Genomic DNA, 18,821 nt, shown 5'->3' on the forward strand with positions numbered 1-18,821 from the left:
ATGGATGTACTTTATGTGCGTGATTGTAATTGTAAATGTCTTTAGATAACAGTGGAAAATCCAACAAAGAATATTCTAGTAACCAGGTAACTGGGTTAGACCGGATGTCTTGTGGGATATACTCTAAATTGGTCACTGGCCAGTCGGTAGGTTTAATGCCGAAGACCGTGGTTCTGAGCACATGTGAAAATGTAGGTCAAGTCCAGATAAACCTTCCTTGGTAAAAAGGAGACTTTAAGATATTATAAAAAAATAAGTGGTAGCTACCGTATTTTAAAACAACACAGGTCATGAAAAAGAATATTTTAAAGTGCTTTTTAAACCAGTTCAAATAAATATTATGTATTTTTGGGTACTGAAACTGTATTTTGTATGACGTTTTTTATTCTCTGTGAAGTTACTTAATATCACTGTGTGGCACAATTTTTCTAATATAAATAATATTACGTGTTTTGAATTTTCTATTCCATTTTTTAAAAACTGTATCTATTAATATTATTGTCTAACACGTTACGTTCCTTATTAATAATGTGAATACTATTTAAGCTTAAAAGCTGTATTACTTCACAACAGCAGCCGATATCCTATTAATCCTATAATATCCTATTATATGAAATGTGTAAAACATGAAATTGGTTTTAGACTTAATCAAATTCAAAGAATACAACTGAAAAGTTTGTGCTGATTTAAACGTTGTTGCTATGTTGCTTACACACTATCGGGAGATATCACGAAATATTGTTGTTTTCCCTGTTTGTGGGACAGTAGAGTCACCAGGAATCGTTATGAAGTTAAAGATTGGCTAAAAAGAATTGACTTTGGTTGTGGTAAATCAAACGTTATATATGAACCTCTTTTTAAACAAGAAAACGTGATTCTGCCACCCTTACACAGAAATATATATACAACTTGGTTTAATGAAACATTTTGGCAAGGTTATCGATCAAAATGGTCAAGTATTTTTATATTTGAAAACTGCTTTCTCTAAATTAAGTAATGCTAATTTTTGTTGGCCCACAAATAATAAGACAAATAATAAAAAAAACAATGGATTCGATGAAAATCTTAGCTCGAAAAGGTTAGCGGTTTTAAGTAATCTTAAAGCTGAAAATACCAAGTTTTTAGAGAACGATCTGTCTTTAAAAATACATTTCTTGCATTGCCATTTCTATTCTCTCCCCCCTCCCCCTAATCTTGGAATGGTTGGTGACGAACAAGATGAACGCTTTCATCAAGATATAAAACAGATAGAAGAGCATTATCAAGGAAGAAGGAATACCAAAATGTTATCAGATTATTGCTGGATTGCTGGTTTGTAATGAAAGAGGATTCTACTGCTCATAACAGGAAAATTTAATATTTCCTCATTTTCTTTCAGAATATATGGCTCATTTTTTTTATTGGCCACTTTAACCAGAGCTATTTTGATTCATTGTCTGTTTGTAAATATATGTTACTATTCTTATTATAAAATAAATAATATAAATCAATAAATATGATTTAAAATGTTTATACTGTCTTTACTCATTTATAGTATATTCATTTATCATATCTTTAAAAGGGTACTTGTTACAAGAAATCCGTTTAAGTTTTTGTGTTCAGCAGATACAATTTCACAAAAAAGTCGTTTTATTTAATGTTATAGAACAAAAAAAAATGTCAGACATTGTTATTAATACACTCAGTTGATTTGGTTTGGTTACCTCAACCGCAAAGTAAACACACTGTTGTTTTTAAGAATTTCCAATTTACATAACCAAATATATAAACCAATTTTCATAAATATTATGTATTTTTAGGTATTGAAGTTCTATTTGATATCACATTTGTTATCTACTCTGAAGTCTCTATTCAAAATTATTGAAAACTAAAGAAGGATTGTACCATTTAATAATATATACAATTTATTGTTCTAAAAATTGTCCTCAAAATTAATTCATAGCACTAATATAATAAGGAATTCTTCATTATATTTCATTAATTAGAGTTCAACGTACAACGTAGAGGCGATATAGGGTATTTTTGATACGTAGATATGAAAACGTAAGCTCGTTGAGTAAATATATTTATCCTCTAAGTTTAAAATATAAGATGCTTATTTTTAACATTTCTGAATTCTTTCTCTCGCAAAAGTTTCCTTGTTTTATTCAATAAAAGAGACACGCAGTTTTGAATCATTTATTCTACGAATATTGTAGTAAGATGTGGATATATTGCGTATACCGAAATACTTTCGGATATGGAATTTAATCTTCTTTTTTTATTTAATGTTATTTATGTTGATTTTACGTAAATCTTTTTTACTGCCTTTTCAGTAACTTATTAACTAATTATAATGGACAGAAAATTATTTTTCACTTAGTTTTCCATATTAATTCATATTTAGTTCTTTAGGGATGATCTATACATTTGATGATCATTTTCTGCTATGACAACACTATTTCAAACTTCACAGAAGTTCATAATCGAAATCAAATTGTCTTGGTCAATATAATTGATATTATTAATTGATATTAGTTATATTGATAACTTTTAATGCTAAAAGTAATTTATTATCTAATAAGATAAATATTATATCTTGTTATAAATTAGTGATTTTAATACAATACTCCATTAAGTATATTTGTTTTAATCTTAGACGTATTTAAAAATATATTTGCGTCAATTTTTCGATCCACAAGCCAAATATTTGTTTATCGTATATATAATTACGAAGCCTAAAGATTTTATATTCATATCGTTACGGATTTACCTCAAGATATAATACTATGACATGTTTTTGTTTGGGTTTGATGTTATCTCCTTTTCTAAGAACCAAGATCCTGATTAACTATACATATTCATGAATAGACAGTTAAGAAGCTCGTTGATGTACGGACGATGCAAGCGATTACCAACTTAGTATGACCTACTATATATTATTTAGCTCCGAATAGAGATATACGATAAAGCTATCTAAATTTGCCGTTATTGAGATGTATTTGTGTATCATTGCAATCTGTACAGGGGAGGTATTATATGTGGAATTTCGGATAAAACATACATGTGGCGTCAAAAATATTGTATTATTCTTTTCTTCCGTCTCGTAGATTATTATCAATAATATTTCGCCAATTTCTGTGGTTACTGCTAAAAAACTTAATCAAATAGTTTTTACAGGTGTCTTTTAAAAATTCTCTAGATATTGAAACAAAAGATAATCAGAAAATTCTATGTATGGGCTATACGGTGGATGCACCGAAAGGTCCTAATTAATATTTCGCTATATTATTTACTATGAGGTTTTAATTTATTTACCTATAATAAACTCAATTGATTTGGTAATAAACTTCTTCAATGAGTGTTAAGTCAAGGCGACAGGACGGCCCTCCTACTGTTACGATAGCCGCGGGTTCGAATCTTGCTGAGGCATGGATGTACTTTATGTGCGTGATTGTAATTGTAAATGTCTTTAGATAACAGTGGAAAATCCAACAAAGAATATTCTAGTAACCAGGTAACTGGGTTAGACCGGATGTCTTGTGGGATATACTCTAAATTGGTCACTGGCCAGTCGGTAGGTTTAATGCCGAAGACCGTGGTTCTGAGCACATGTGAAAATGTAGGTCAAGTCCAGATAAACCTTCCTTGGTAAAAAGGAGACTTTAAGATATTATAAAAAAATAAGTGGTAGCTACCGTATTTTAAAACAACACAGGTCATGAAAAAGAATATTTTAAAGTGCTTTTTAAACCAGTTCAAATAAATATTATGTATTTTTGGGTACTGAAACTGTATTTTGTATGACGTTTTTTATTCTCTGTGAAGTTACTTAATATCACTGTGTGGCACAATTTTTCTAATATAAATAATATTACGTGTTTTGAATTTTCTATTCCATTTTTTAAAAACTGTATCTATTAATATTATTGTCTAACACGTTACGTTCCTTATTAATAATGTGAATACTATTTAAGCTTAAAAGCTGTATTACTTCACAACAGCAGCCGATATCCTATTAATCCTATAATATCCTATTATATGAAATGTGTAAAACATGAAATTGGTTTTAGACTTAATCAAATTCAAAGAATACAACTGAAAAGTTTGTGCTGATTTAAACGTTGTTGCTATGTTGCTTACACACTATCGGGAGATATCACGAAATATTGTTGTTTTCCCTGTTTGTGGGACAGTAGAGTCACCAGGAATCGTTATGAAGTTAAAGATTGGCTAAAAAGAATTGACTTTGGTTGTGGTAAATCAAACGTTATATATGAACCTCTTTTTAAACAAGAAAACGTGATTCTGCCACCCTTACACAGAAATATATATACAACTTGGTTTAATGAAACATTTTGGCAAGGTTATCGATCAAAATGGTCAAGTATTTTTATATTTGAAAACTGCTTTCTCTAAATTAAGTAATGCTAATTTTTGTTGGCCCACAAATAATAAGACAAATAATAAAAAAAACAATGGATTCGATGAAAATCTTAGCTCGAAAAGGTTAGCGGTTTTAAGTAATCTTAAAGCTGAAAATACCAAGTTTTTAGAGAACGATCTGTCTTTAAAAATACATTTCTTGCATTGCCATTTCTATTCTCTCCCCCCTCCCCCTAATCTTGGAATGGTTGGTGACGAACAAGATGAACGCTTCCATCAAGATATAAAACAGATATAAGAGCATTATCAAAGAAGAAGAAATACCAAAATGTTATCAGAATATTGACGGATTGCTAGTTTGTACTGAAACAGGATTCTACTGTTCACAACAGGAGCCATTTTGATTCATTGTCTATTTGTAAATACATATTACTATTCTTATTATAAAATAAATAATATATATGAATAAATATGATTTAAAATGTTTATACTGTCTTTACTCATTTATAGTACTTTCGTTTATCATAACCTTAAAATGGTACTTGTTACAAGAAATCCGTTTAAGTTTTTATGTTCAGCAGATACAATTTCTCAAAAAAGTCGTATTATTTAATGTTATAGAACAAAAAAAATAGTCAGTTATATTAATACACTCAGTTGATTTGGTTTGGTTACCTCCACCGCAAAGTAAACACACTGTTGTTTTTAAGAATTTTCAATTTACGTAATCAAATATATAAACCAATTTACATAAATATTATGTATTTTAAGGTACTGAAGTTCTATTTGATATCACATTTGTTATTCACTCTGAATTCTCTATTCAAAATTATTGAAAACTAAAGAAGGATTGGACCATTTAATAATATATACAATTTAATGTTCTAAAAAGTGTCCTCAAAATTAATTCATAGCACTAATATAACAAGGAATTCTTCATTATATTTCATTAATTAGGGTTCAGAGAGTTTCGAAATTATCTGATTAAATAAGACGATATTTATTATGGTTGAAATAAATCGCGATTCGAATTCTATTTAACTTGGAATTGTTTCAATATCAAACATTGTTTCCTTATCTTATCGATCGAATTATTACGTTATCATTCGTAAAGAATATCAAATCTAGAGTAAAGGAGATCTTTTCAGTTGACATTGGCTCTAAATGTAGTGCATCGGAATTGCTTACAAGCTGTTTGCATTGTAAAGATCCCTTTGTAAATAATTTATCTCTGTTTCTGCGCTGCATTATTTACCAAAGTTGGGACTTTGGCGATATCGTATCCTATTGCTCCAATAAACTTGTCGTTTTACACTTAGTTTAATACTGGTGTAATTTCGAATTTACATGTTCTATCTCAATTATTTCACGGTCGTTTTCTTTGTATCATGCAATTTTCTATTTAAAATCCCATTACCACTGGTGCTAGGAGACTAGTTAAATAATAACTCTCAAGTTTTACTATATAATTGATACTTGAGCGTAAAAATATTAGTTAATACCTTATTCTTTATATAATTGCACTGTATTTTTACGAATTACTGTTATTTAACGATAATCTCTTTTCAAAATAGGTTTATAGAAGGCAATCTCAATAATAATTAAAATTCTTTGAATATTATGGACAAATTGCGTATGATTTCGACATTTTATGTCATATTCTAATATAATTATTTGACACAAAAACAACCAATGCAGAACATTAGACTAAAATCACGTATATAGAACTTTGTGAAATTTGCTGATGATTGATTATGTTTCAGCTGATTTATCTTTAATTTAGTTAGTCATTTTATCAGGAGTGGACTGACTGTTGAACAACACTCGCAAATTATACAGATTTAGTTAACAAAGTATGACTAACTGTGGCCCTTTTATGGGCAATATGACAGTCCATCACAGCAATTCAATTTATTAACTTGTCGCGATCTCGAAGCATGTCGAATTTTACATTGTGGAATAACTGTCTACAAAATACCCAGAAATATAATCCCATATGTTGAACACGGGCGGGGTGCTAGCAGCAACAACTATGAAACGATAACGATTACCTGGCAACCTCTTGACGTTTATCTGGGATGTAATTGAAGGGTACTTTCGATCATTCAGTATCTGATCAGCGTGGAGTTCAGACGTGCCACTATCGACTGCCCAAGCCACATTTTCAGGTAACACCGCTGCCATCCGTTTTATCTATTTTCCACTTTGTATATAACCTCAATAAATAACGGTCACATACTGTAAACACCACTGTTTCATTTCATCTTACCTCCATTCACCGAGCCATATAACATACCCTAAAAACTTTACCAACTATTCGTATCATTTATTTACTCTAAATGAAAATATGAACCCATGGAAACGTCATTCAGAGCATACAGAATAAGTTATAAGTACTGTATTAAGGTGTCGTAGGTGGATAGAATATAGTATATCAGAAATGACACAATCATTCATCGTCCACATGTAAAATCAAAACCCTCAATGTTCATATTTCATCGTTCTTAAATAATCATGACATGTCGGTATAAAATATGATATTTTTATTTTCATATACCTAAAGAGCCCAAGATTTGACAGCATTCAGAAATGCTTTGAATATCTCAAAAATAATTACACCTGTGTTAATGGTAAAGTGTGCTTCGATATATAGAAAGAGATTAATAACAAATAACCGGAAATATTGTTTCTTTACAAAGACTAAATATATATATTAATACTTATTAATTAATTTTATTATATATTATTAATATATTGGTGAGTCAAAATTGTCATACATTTTCAGGTAACACCGCTGCCATCCGTTTTATCTATTTTGTATTTTCCACTTTTTATATAACCTCAATAAATAACGATCACATACTGTAAACACCACTGTTTCATTTCATCTTACCTCCATTCACCGAGCCATATAACATACCCTAAAAACTTTAGTAACTATTCGTATCATTTATTTACTCTAAATGAAAATATGAACCCATGGAAACGTCATTCAGAGCGTACAGAATAAGTTATAAGTGCTGTATTAAGGTGTCGTAGGTGCATAGAATATAGTATATCAGAAACGACACAATCATTGATCGTCCACAAGTAAAATCAAAACCCTCAATATTCATATTTCATCGTTCTTAAATAATAATGACATGTCGGTATAAAATATGATATTTGCATATACTTAGAGAGCCCAAGATTTGACAATATTCAGAAATGCTTTGAATGTCTCAAAAATAATTACACCTATATTAAAGGTAAATTGTGCTTCGATACATAGAAAGAGGTTAATAACAAATAACCGGAAATATTGTTTCTTTACAGAGACTATATATATATATATATATATATATATATATATATATATATATATATATATATATATATATATATATATATATATATATATATTAATACCGAAAATTAATTTTATTATATATTATTAATACATTGGTGAGTCAAAATTGCCATTCAAATCATCGACATCATCACTTTATGTCGTGAAAATACCTTTTAAATGTACCCTCACAGATACCGGATATCAATAAAATTGAAAATGATCCTACAACGAATATCGAGCTTGAAGGAAAAAAACATGAATGCCATTAAATAACTAATGGGCCAAGCCAGGAAATCATTATTTTTTTAATTCGCTATAAAATAAAAAATAAATTCATCCCACAGAGCTTGTAATTTTTGCGGAATCGTCGATAATTATTTTATGTTGGGATTGGGTCATTACATTGGTGACATGTCAAATGTCAGAAGTAAATAATGGAAATCGGGGGGAAGCTGTTTGATATTGGACGAGACAATTTGTCTTGTGCAAGTTGCTGTCAAATCAAATGTTACAGTCGAATTAAATGTTCTCCTAACGCGAACTATTTTCAGATGATTCACGCAAAAGGAAAAGTGTCAGAAAGCAAGAGGGCGTAACCGAAGTACATAAATTACTATAGATTTCTTAATAAAGCTTACCCAAGTGACTACAAACTGGAAGTGTTTTATGCATAACTGAAAATTCTCTTAGGACGAAACGAATTAATCAAGTTGAAATTTCTCGTAAAATAAAATTAATGCGTTTTCACTTGGTTAAAGATATTTTCGCTTTCTCGGCAGGGTTAAATTTGCATATTTCTTTCTCTAACTAATAATAAGTTTTAAAAAATTTCGATAAAATTCGATGAAACTTAATATTAATTTTGTACAATTTTAAGCAATATTATGGATATTATTTAGGTCTATGGTAATCCAGTTTGTTCGATTTTAAGCTTTAGATGTTTGCAAGTTCGAACTTCTAGGCTTGGTAAGACTGTTCGTTACTTAATGAATCGAATTTATCGCTTATAAACGTATAGTATGATTATCGCAGGTATCTAAACACCACTCACTGATTTTCAGTTGCACTTTTCACCATATTAAAAAAAAAAGTTCTCGCAAATAATAGCTCACTGGCTAATATCCCGAAATATTGACGTAACATAATGGGTTATGAAAGCATGGATGTGGTGCTATATGGCATAAAGAACAGTCCTGATATTTCACAAAATTTACCACATTGTCTTTAACTAATTAATTTTTTTATAAATTAAATATTTTTAAAATCATATTTGGTTACCGCCGATTAGATCTGATTTAAAAAACAATTCACGGAAAGACGTAAACTCAATTTTCTAAAACAACTAATTAATTAAACCGTATTTTTTCTACTATAACATAAATATTATTGTTATTGTGATAATATGTACGTTTTACATATGTTTCACCCTTAATCCTTAATGAATTTTAATAGGAACAGTGCCTTATTACAAGATGACTTTCTAAAACAATAGACTATGGACCATTGACCTTCAAACAAACCATTGTGTTAATAACAAGGGCTACGGAAATGGCCTATATGATTATGACGTCCTTACCGTATGATATACTTGCATTGAAGTTGACATTTGATTATCAATTTACGTATAAATAAAGTTGTCCAACCGTAACCGAACAATTATGGCGAACAAATTAATATACATTCATTAACACACACTAATTACTCGTAAAATATTTTCTTTATTAACATATTTTATACTAGGTGATCTTCCAACAAATATTCTACAAAAATAACATGAAAAAGTTTCATAATATTTAATTACACCAGATATGAAAACCTAAAAATGATTGAAAAAAAAACAACCGTTCTAGATTTCAGCAAACGTAGATAAAGGACATCAAATGTTTTAAGCCTAAGCCATTTGGCTCTCTAATAAACCCAAAAAACACACACACACAAAATATATGTTTTCCGTGTCTTTGGGCCACAGAAATTCGTACATCCATTGAAATAAGAAAAAAAAGAAACTGTGATAAAACATAAGTATATTGCGTTCTATCTTCTGATTCTTTTTTTCAAAAAATGATAGATCACTTTGTTAATTAATCTTAGATAATTAAGGTTACCGCAAGATTTTTCCCAATATAGAACTGAAATATCCAAAAATAAATAGGCTTTTAAATGAACAAACAAAAAATTATCTCATTAAATTCCGAAGTTACCTTTAAATTTAGGTATGTAAATAAGGTCATTTTATCACAAAATTAGAAATATTTTATTTTTAGCTTGCGGTAGTCAGTGTGGTTTTATCACAAGACAGCTGTGTAGCGGGTCGCTCTATTATTATAATAAAGACCATAAAAAGAAATGAACTAGTTTATTGTATTTTGTAATATAAGTTCAACATCCTGGTATACGCTAAGACATTTGATGTTGTTTTACGATTCTACACTAGACGCAGCTGCACTTATATACGATTTGTTTTAGATCTAACCATATAAACCAGCAGGTTAGAGAAGGCAGAGTTGATGAAAAGAATTAGATACAGTGTGTCCAGCGGGATAATATATGCATAAAGTTGTCGAAAAAGTAACTTGGTTTTGAACTCAATACATCAATATACACCATCGATAAGGCTATACTATAATTCCTGTTCAATATAACAGTCTAAAGAAGATTCTAGATATAAATTTAATGGTCAAAAATTAAGGAAGGTGAACTATTCGATTGAATTTGATATTACTTTTTCATCAGGAGTTTAAATAATGAACAATGAGCGAAAATAAGATCTTTCCCACTGAACATCCTGTATAATTTAATAAGGAAGTTTTAAGAGCATTTATAAACTCTTTTTTTAAATTAATAGAAGATCGTATACACATTAAACGATTTTATATGGTATCCAGAGCTATCGTGGTTTTAAGCCACTAGTCAAGATTCAACCCGACTAGACTGGTGCATTAGAATTTAAGCCATATGCATTAATTAACTAGTTATTGGATTTACACCCAAATAGAAATTCTGATAAAGTTGGATGGAAGTTTCGAATGCGCTTTAAAGTATATGAAAACTTGACGTAGAAGCAGTAGTAATCAAATCCTGTGAAATGGAAACTAAGTTTCCAAATATCTTACGTATAATTTAACATTCCTGCATATGTACATGTCTCATGGTTTCTAACTTTCTGTGATTTGATTAAAAATTTAATATCCGGGACTCAGCCATCCAGAAATATTCAATTCCATAACAGGCATGCTGTTTCTGGACTGCAGCTGCCATAAATTATTATATCAGTGGCCCGATTACTTTTTTCAAATATTATATAGCAAATTATTACGAATATTTGAAATTTTACTATATTAGTTATTTAAATATTCAGGCATCTAATAAGTTTAGTATGTTTTCTAATACAATGTAGGGGTAAAAGTCCCGCTACCATTTAAGTAAGTTTGGTTTTCATAAAAAGTTTATTTGGTCTGTTCATTTCATGTCATTTTTATTTCGTTATGATTGAAAAATTATATCGGCTAAATGGTAACCACGATTTGCTATGTAACTCTCGGCTCTTTTTAAGGCATTTCTCATAATATCCTGCAACATATCAGGCTGAATTTCTTCAATTTCGTGACAAATATTGTCCTTAAGATACTGAATTCTTTGGGGATTATTCACATAAACATTTGATTTTAAAAAGCCCCATAAGTAAATGTCTGGTGCTGCTAAATCCGGAGATCTGGCTGGCTATGCTAAATCGCCACTTCCCAAAATTAGTCTTCGTGGAAAAACGTCATTTAATAATTAAATTGTTTAACGAGCTGCGTGAGCAATCTTGCTCAAACTCCATGTCCCCTAGTCCTTTCTCTTCCATTTCGAATCATGTCTTGGTACCGTTCAGCAGTAACAATAACTGCAATACCTTGGTTATTTTCAAAAGACTAGGCACCAATGATGTTTGCAGCATGTACACCACACCATACAGTTGTTTTTAGTCGATGCAATGATATTTCATAAATTAATTGAGGATTCTGTGTTCCCCAAAACCGACTGTTCTATTTAGTGACGTGGGCACTGAGAAGAAAATAAGCTTCATCACTCATTATCAATTTAGACCGCCTTAGGATTGCATTACTATAACCAATTCATTGATCAGGATCTCTCGGTAGCAATTTTTGGACTAATTGAACTTTGTACGGGAACATCTTCAAATTAGTTTTCAAAATTCGCCTTAAACTGCGTACCGAAATGTATAACTGAGAGGTCCATTACCTTCCAGAACGAGGCCTGTCTGCGGTCGTACCGTAGTGACGAAAATGCGCATACAAAAGATGAATTGTGGTTTGTGAGGCACTGGATGATTAGGATATTTTTGAGGCAATTTCCGCTGAGTGGTAATAATTGAACGATTAATTTCAATAAAGAATGTCACTATTTCTACTTGTTCTTGTGGCGTATATTTAGACATGATAAAACACAATGGCTAAAGCGTAATTGAGCTAAACGTCACATAACTAAGATGGTAAATAAGATGGATGATCAAAATGGTAGCGGGACTTTTGGCGCACAAGTTATATAATATTACCAGGGCTGAACATATTTATAGTGCTTATTTCACATATCCATAGTTTTACTAAAATGAATGATGTGCACACAAAATTCTTGTTGAAGCTTACTATATAAATAAGATTTAAGGCAAAGGCAAATAAGAAGCTCTTACGGTCACTGTATTGCTAGTTATATAGAGAGAAATCTTTGTCAGAAACAACATGTAGAGATCTATTGAAATACGACGAAAAGAGAGATAAAGTACGATTTGGTCAATGACAAAAATTTGAACAGACCAAACGTTGTCAGAAACCAAAAATAAACATTCTTAGGTTAAAATAAAACGCGCTCTGATTCATAGAAAAGTCTTACGAACAAAGAAGGTTAAACATTAATTCTTACAGTGATTGTACTTACATATACCAAGACTTTTTAGAAAATATATTCAAAGATTTATTAAATGCCTCAAAAATAATTAATTTTATGTGAAATATAAAGTGCTCTGCGGTACATATAAAAAGCGTAAAGACAAAGAAATTAAGTATTTTTTTTACAGGCATTTTATTTAGTACTTACAGAAATCAAGCTTTTTTCTGGAAACATTATTCAAAAATTCATTGAATACATCAAAAAGATAAAGTGCGCTTCGATATATGGAAGGAGGTTAAGGAGAAAGAAGTGGAAGTACTCTACAGTGTTTTTTTATAAATTTAGTCTCCTTTTTACAAACGAGAGTTTATCTGGACCGGACCTACTGTTTAACGTGGGTTCGGACCACGGTCCTCGGCGACTGGCGAGTGACCTACCTAGGAAACATCTAAGAGGACATCCGGTCTTACCCAGCCTGGTTACTGGCGTGACTGAGAACATTTCCCTTGTCGGATTTTTCACTCTTGTCTAGGACAATCAAAAATGTTACACAATCACAAACATAAACTTACGACCATGCGATGGTTGGGGGTTAGAATCCTGCTGGGGATTCGAACGCTCAACCATCACAACGGTGGGTGGACCGTTCTGTCGCCTTTACCACTGCGCCAGCCAAACCGGCTCTTACAGTGACTATGTTTACAAATACTAATCCTTTTAAAAATCAACATCCAGTTATTTATTTTTCATCTTAAATATAATGTTTTACTGAACTGAAATTAAACCACTAGTTGTGATTTTTGCTAAGAATTCATATGTCAGGGCATTATAATACATTTGATGAATATTGAATAATTTTAATAAATATGATAAATATTTTGTCTATGATTTTTTATTTAAAGTTTTATTATGGTCAAATTCAGTTTTGTAAATAGACTCTTGTGGTAGCTATATTAGTTATCTTAATTTACCTTTGTCAGTTTAATTGAAATCTAATACCAAACCACCAAACAAAGTAAACAGCTATAAATTGCTTTCAATTAACGTCACTAAACGCATTCGGCTCGATATAACACCACTGTACGTAAACAAATACCGTTAAATTGACCAAGTTGAACGTTTGAGAAATCACGTTATTACAAATCCGAGAAGTTAACTACGCTTACCTGTTAACAAATATCCCCCCCACTTCGTGTCGACCACCGCCAACCACCTACCCCTCATCCCGCACTTTGACGGATCATTATTCCCATTTTAAGTGGCTGTAGCCTGACCTAAACTACCGAATTCGAAATCCTAATGTAAATCTTTAAGCTGGGGTTATTCTCATTGAAATGTCTGGTCGGTGTATGTTGTTATTTACAGTTCCATTTAGTGGAAATCAATTCGATACAGCTACAAGCTATTTATAACTAAGCCCTCTTTCGTTATGTGTTGTGTATTGATGCAATTAGTTGTTTGCTATGCAGTTATAATCGGAACTGACTTATTTATTCTACCAATTAGTACATATTTTTTCCTTTTCTTTTTGGTTTTATTTTTTAACGCCCCAAATTTATCATAAATAGAGAAGGTTAATTGATTCTAAATCTTCTATCTGTAAAATCTGTATACATATTTTTCGATTTTAAGTTAATCTTGGGTGTATGGTTTTTAACTGAAAAAATATTTTATGAACATATTGTTATTCATCACTTGGAACGTTTGTTTATTATAAATTAATTAATGTATATATATATATATATATATATATATATATATATATATATATATATATATATATATATATATAAATTCAAAAAAGATTGGGAAGATCGAAGAAGTAAATTAATAAAATGAAGAAACTAAATTGACAATTGTAGGTTTATTTCTCCCAGATGTTAAAGAGATTATCTCTGCAGTCAGATAATTGACTGTGGAAGCTCTGGAGGTCCTACACATAAGCAATATTTATCTGGGCGAGTTTGCTAAGTCCTCAGTTATTTTAGATTTTTTCATGAAGTTGATATGGTCTCTTTAGTTGTGGTCAGCTTCCTCCTTCCTACTGATTATTATACGACTGTGAATCCTGGTGATTAAAATCCCCTTGTTAAGCACTGAGTTGAGGAATATAGCTTCAATCACCCAAATAACCATCCAATCGGCAGATTTAGTCAGCTAAGCACACTCTCCCATTGGACCCTCTAGATAAGCGGTGAAGTTGATGTGAGTTGTGTAGCCTTGTTTACATGTTCTCCATATTAAGGGCTCAATGCCATTCACACCAACTCTTTTCAGTTTTCAAGATTTAGGAAAATCAGAATAGATTGGGTAGAAGAAGTTTGTATCCAGATTTCGTTTCGAATTAATCCAAAATGGAAAATAACTGCAGAATTGGGCCATGACATTGGGGTGTTTCAATTAAACACTGCTGCCAAAAATCAATAGGTATAACTAGAAAATTGCAGCAAGCGTACTTCAACAAGCAAAAATGTTTAAATACGATGGTCACTATTTTATTTCGGCAATTGTCAATGCTTTTATCATGTGAGTCCATTTAACGATTCCATCGTAAAGTTTGACATTTTTAACGATATACGTACTCAGAACATTTTGTCGCACTATTTCTTTATTTTATATTTATTTGAAAGTTTCATCTCGGCAAAAAATGGAACTGAATCGTGAACATTTTCGTGCGATGATTTATTACGTTTTTCGACCTGGATTATCACAACAAGAGTGCATCAAACTACTTAATTTGAATTTTGGCGATGAAGCTCCATCAAAAACCACCGTGTATCGCTGGTTTAGTAAATTCAATCGTGGTCGTAGTTCGCTGTTTTACATGAACACTTAGCTGTGCGAAAGTTATGTCCGAGTTGGATCCCACACAATTTGACAATCGCTGAAAAAAAGGCTCGTGTCGATTGGTGCAAAGAAGTGCTTAAGAAATTCAATCGCCGTGTCTTGAAAGGCGTTTATAAAATCACGAGAGGTGACGAATTATGGATATATTCGTATGAGCCCGAAAGTAAGCAGCAGTCGACTGTATGGGTGTTCAAAGATGAACCAAATCCAACAAAGTGTTTCTTCGGGAAAACTCGTCATATTGCAACAGTACCTCTAGAGGATCGTGGAACAGTAAATTCTGTTTGGTACTCAACCATTTGTTTGCCAGAAGTCTTCGGTGAAATAAGGAAAAAAAAAGTCACCGGATAGCTCTTCATCATGACAATGCCAGCTCTCACACCTCGGCTCAAGCAAGAGACTATTTGAGCACTCAAAACATCGAATTGATGGGTAATCCGCAGTACAGACCTGACTTGGCACCCAAGGATTTCTTTTTGTTCCCATCCGTGAAGAATAAACTGCGTGGTCAACGACTTTCATCGCCCGAAGAAACTATTGAAAAGTTTAAAAATCATGTTTTGAAGATACCTCATTCGGAATGGAATAAATACTTTGAAAATTGGTTTAAGAGTATGCAAAAATGTATCGATCATCGTGGCGAGTACGAGTACTAAAACAATAAAAATATGTTCGCAGCTTAATTATTTAACCCTCGTATTAACTATGATGTCTTAGAAATCTTGATTTTCACACATATGGCAAAATTGATTTGAAAAAGATGAAAAACTGGAATCCGAACGAATCCAACATGAAATATTGTTATGAATTGTAATACAAATTCAGTTTTAAAACAAAAACACATGATTATACAACAGTTCGAAATACCGAGCAGACAATTTCAGAGAACTTACCCTAGATACTGTATCCATCAGACTTTACTCCTTTCAATTAATTGCAACTCCTTTTAATTACTAATTAACTTATTCTAATCGATGTAATATAGTCTGTATTTGAGATTTAATTAATTTTAGATAGTTTATTATAAAGTCTGTGCATTTTTGATAGGTTACTCTTGGAACAATATGATTTTCGATTATCAGCTAATTCCATTGAATTTAAGCTATTATAAATTTAAAGCTAGATTACGGCTTTTGTGTTAGTAAAGTTATATTATCTCCAAGACTAAACATATACGGCTTCAAATTTGCTTTAGAAAGTGAATCACTATTTAAACCACCTCTATCATAAAGGTATTAATATTATCTCACAGTATTTATGTATATAAGTAGATTAAGTTAGTTATACTGAAGGAATAAAAAATATGAAAATATTTAGTTGCTGTAAAATGTATATAGTCGTCGTAAAATACTTGGAAAAACTTCTAGTCCCTCTTACAAAACAGTAAAGTGGTTTTATATATTTTTAAGGGGAACTTGTGTAAAAGTTATTCTATTTTACTATTGAATTTATGAATATGTAGTGGGAGTCTTACGAAACGCAAATGTATAACTTTTTCAGTTTTTGCCTAAGTTTAAAGGCATGAAGTATTCTTTTCAATTAGTTAACAGTAAAGACTTAAAAGGGTTGTTGTACGTGCTTTTCCACTACATTTTAGTTAGGAGGGTCTCTTAACCACAATTCCCGCAAAAACATCGACCAAATCGTTTTGAAATTCCGCAATGCGAAGTCAGACTTTGTATTAACTACAAGCTTACAGAAATCCCTTAAGAAACTTGACATAAGGGTCTTTAATTTTCATCTGTGTTAATCTTTTTGATAATTGACGTTCTTTACGGGTTTTTTTTTTCGATTGCATCTTCATAATATAGAACTATTACGAGAAATTGCGTTTAGAAAAAATTGAAATGAATAATTTATATAATTATAACAACTGTGAATTGATGTTAATTTTTTGCCGGAAGTATAAATCTTCAATTGTTAATATTCCCATCATAAAATCGTTTTATATTGGTATATATTACCAAGTAATAACCGCCAGAATAAAATTAATCACAGAGAACAGTGTCTGGTTAATATGTTGTCTGAGGTAGGACTTCCTATTGAAGTGCTTCTCATATCTCTATGTACCTTTCAATTAGTTTTTCTTTAAATTCTTTATGTTCTTCAGCTGATAAAGTCATTCTTCATCCATGTTTTATTTAATACGTTTTTTAGTTTTAATTAAAGAGGAATTATATACAAATATTTAGAATTATTTGTTAATTATTGTTGATATTTGAAGTACACGTACATTTCTTAAGACAAATGATCACAATATCCACCAGCGTTTTAATATAATAACACTCTATAAAAATAATAATGCTTAAGAGACTAGATCAATAAAAACAAGATAGATTTTCTTTAATAATTTACTGTCTTGACGTTCAAAATACTGAACAATATCCAAAATACACACAGGAATTATAGGGTGTATAGGGAATAACTAGCGTTATAGTGAAATACTACTAAACCATTATATGTCTGAATAAAATATGAAAGTTTTTCCTAAAATATTATTATAAGATTATTTTCTTAAGAATGTGTCTGTTATTTTGACAATTTTGACATTTTAAAAGCGTATTCTCGGTTTTATTTTCTTCTTTATCAGAAAAATATAACGAGTATATTATATAGGGTGAGTTATCCCTATATTAAAAGAAGTTAAAGTTATTTTTTCATTCCTAATTCTTTTCATGATAAGAAATTTATTGTAATTCAGTTACGTTCAAACATATTTCCAATTGTCGCAATATGTTTTTAAAATATTATTTCGTCACTATTTGTGAATAGGATTTGTTTCCTTGGCATATACATATTTTTAAAAATAAAACCTGAGTATTCTCAAACAAACTGAGCCAGCCATTTATAGATATATCAAATGTGTTTAAACAAAAGTGTATAGACGATTTTGAGAAGCCCTACTTCGCTGCCATCTGCGATATCAAACTTATTTGAGAAACTGCTGTTAAAACGTATTAAACAATTTATAGAAATACCAGATTTCCAGTTTGGATTTCGTAATAACAACCCAGCGGTAGATGAAAAGTCTCACAAGCTTTCGACCGGGTATGGCATTTGAGATTAATCTAAAAATTAGCAACTTGATATCGAGGAATTACTGTCAACTGTTGGAATCATATATTTTCGAAATAAAATATTCTTCAAACCTATTTCGGCTGCAGTTCCACAGGGCAATATTTTAAGACCATTCCTGTATCTGCTCTATACTGCTGATATCCCAATAGGAAAAGGAAACAGTACTTAGAATATTGTCCTACGACAAAAGGTAAAATATCCGCCTAAAGTTGTAGAAAAATGGCAAGTAGCAGTTAACAAGATCTACAAACGAACTGGAGACTGGAAAATACAGCTTGATAGTTCCAAATCTGTCCATGTTAATTTTGCG

The 18,821-nt window shown here is 30.9% G+C and overlaps 1 protein-coding gene across 1 annotated transcript in view; it reads right to left on the minus strand.

Annotated features, from left to right (window-relative positions):
• The window catches only part of LOC143196979 (uncharacterized), a 54,860-nt gene that overhangs the window by 11,117 nt on the left and 24,922 nt on the right, over positions 1 to 18,821 (minus strand). The gene's annotated exons all lie outside the window — the stretch shown is intronic.

This window comes from Rhynchophorus ferrugineus, unplaced genomic scaffold, assembly GCF_030347505.1.
Source record: "Rhynchophorus ferrugineus isolate W39M unplaced genomic scaffold, kcgeb_rfMv2 rfM5, whole genome shotgun sequence".
Taxonomy (NCBI): Eukaryota; Metazoa; Arthropoda; class Insecta; order Coleoptera; family Curculionidae; genus Rhynchophorus; species Rhynchophorus ferrugineus.